At 35.5% G+C, this 2,500-nt stretch overlaps 1 long non-coding RNA gene across 1 annotated transcript in view; it reads right to left on the bottom strand.

The window, feature by feature from the left end:
• The window catches only part of LOC127855109 (uncharacterized), a 2,724-nt gene extending 1,008 nt beyond the window's left edge, over positions 1-1,716 (bottom strand). The window contains exons 1-3 of the long non-coding RNA XR_008037351.1: positions 1,682-1,716; positions 1,168-1,318; positions 159-282 (exon numbers count right to left, since the gene is read on the bottom strand). This is a non-coding gene — a long non-coding RNA (uncharacterized LOC127855109). The remainder of the gene's footprint in view (positions 1-158; positions 283-1,167; positions 1,319-1,681) is intronic.
• Positions 1,717-2,500: the final 784 nt, after the last annotated feature.

Here is a 2,500-nt window from a genome sequence, read left to right as displayed (position 1 = left end):
GAAACGAGCAAGTTGAAAAATGTAGGAGAACGTCTTCGGAATTCTACGGACTGACAGACGCACCAACTGACGGACAAACAGCCAGACAGACGGACAGGCCTGGGAACGGAGCGTATTACTATTAAGACTCGGAAACTAACAACATATCGGGGACTTACTCGTGGTGGCTGTCATGCTCTGACGTCACGCCCACCATCACGTGTTCAGCGGGCACAAAGAAGCTCTGGTCGCCATCCCAATCATTTGTCCAGCCGGTGTGTTGACAGCTGATCATGTAGATTTCTGTAGTCGATTGAAAAACAGATATATATAGGAATTCATGATGACAGTGTCTGAACCACAGTCTCATGTTTACACTTTTGCACTTTTTGCACGCTAGCACACAATGAGAAAATTGTACATATTTATTGTATATTTTTTTTAACAGTTATAGAGCAGAATTCTAAATGAAAGTGTTTAGATCACAGGGAACAGTCTCAGTTTTATTATATTTTATTATACGAAATTGTTAGTATAATAATGTATATTATCAAAAGGAGATTTTTTCCATGGGAGCTTGAACAGTTTTTGCTTACATACAAGCTTGTCAACATTTTTCTACACCTAAATATATCGTAATTGCCTAATAAATTCAATAACAAACTAACAAAAACAGCTTTTATGAATGGTTATAACTTATCAGTGTTTGCATACACTTTTTGAATGCACTAAACGATAAATTAGAACAAAATTTGACAGAAAAACAATTAGGCCTAACTTTACACGCCCATTGTGTGCAACAATATGATGTGTTATCTTGTGCTCCTATTTTCGAATTATGCAAATATCTCACTGTTAGACATACCTTACAGTAAATAATGTTAACCTTCCATTTTCAGAAATAAATGGCAAACCAAAACAATATTCAGTCCAATTTTTCCCAGTCTATGCTCCTGTTTAGATCTATTGACTCTTCGAAATACATGTATTTATTTTTTACGAAGTCACGCAATTTATAGTTTTCATGTATCACAGTCTTGTGTATCGGGGTAACTACACGTGTTTGTCAATTTATATATGTTTTCCTATAAATAACTGCATACATGTATAAACTGTAACTTTGTGTATTGTAAGTATTCGCGTAAAAGTGTCGTAAACTCGTGCTTTTAAACGCATACATCTAAATACCTATCTGTTCGAATCCTAACTGGAATCTTGCAGCAAAAGAAGCCCCATATCCGGTCTTCGTGGTGGTTGTTGTGCTCGCTCCTCATGCCATGTATGAAGCCGTCGTCCGGACACCGAAAGTGGACCGGCTGATCAAAACTATTCACCCACCCTGCGTTGAAATGTTTCCCATTAGTTAGTTATTTTTTTCAAATAACCATATTATGTGGTTTTATTATTTAATACAAATGCATGTGTTGAAATTAATTGTATTGTAGATATGTATATTGTTAATGTATTATTCATTTTCAAAAAATAAAGGCACGCTGATAGACAGTAAATTTAAGTTCCACAATTTAAAACAAATTTACATTATGTTAGGTATTTGTCAAGCAATTTCAAAGTTCAACTGTTAAACTCCCATCCTTAATTTGGACCATTTTGTCAAGTCAGACATATGACACTTTAAACGTTAATATAATTTCTTAACGTTAACCTTAGTACAAATGTCGATGTTCTTATATAGCATTCATACCTTTTCGTCGGAGCACTCGTCTCACCTAGAAACAATGTAGTCTGATGTTCAAATGTTCAGTGGTGGCCAACGTTGTCTTACAAGCTGTTATATACATGTACACACTATGTACTGTACCAGTGAGAACAGGCAGATGCGGTGGTTAGAGCAGACGCTTTTAGCATTCGTCTGCTTATTTTACTGCAGTTATCCACACTGGCAGCACGGGTTACGGTTCCTAGCGTAGCTAAGCCATACCGATTTGCAAAATGCGTCTGCATTTTTGTGAGCTAACGTTCAGAAATAAAAAACGATAAGACAGTAACCTGTTATTTTAATATAAAGATCTCTTAACATTCACGTGAAATGGCTATCACAGCAAGTACACGGTACCTAACACAAAGACTTAATATGATGACTTTTTACCACAACTTGTTCCAGATTAAAACCTAGCATTGCTGTTGTCAAGATAAAATTCTAACGATGTTTCATCAATAGGTAGTCTTAAATGTGGTTTCACATAGATTATTTGTTTACTTTTGTGTTTAAGATTTGAAGTGTTGCCTAGATTCGAATTCTTCCTAAACATTGTAGAGATAAACATTCATATCAAGTTTCAACAATATATAGTTATACATGTGGCTCCTAGACACGAATTAGTGACCTAGTTTTGGACACACATAACCCAGATTCAAAACTTGCCTACATATGTCAAGATAACATTCAGACAGGTTTCATAAAGATTTAGTCATAAATATGGCGTCTAGAGTTGCCACACATTTTACTTAAATTTATCTCATGACCTTTTTTTAACGCACGTGCACAGATCTTACTTGGCTA

Source organism: Dreissena polymorpha, chromosome 13, assembly GCF_020536995.1.
Source record: "Dreissena polymorpha isolate Duluth1 chromosome 13, UMN_Dpol_1.0, whole genome shotgun sequence".
Classification (NCBI taxonomy): domain Eukaryota; kingdom Metazoa; phylum Mollusca; class Bivalvia; order Myida; family Dreissenidae; genus Dreissena; species Dreissena polymorpha.
Note: the sequence above shows the minus strand (reverse complement) of the source record. Positions and strands in the feature narration are given on the sequence as shown.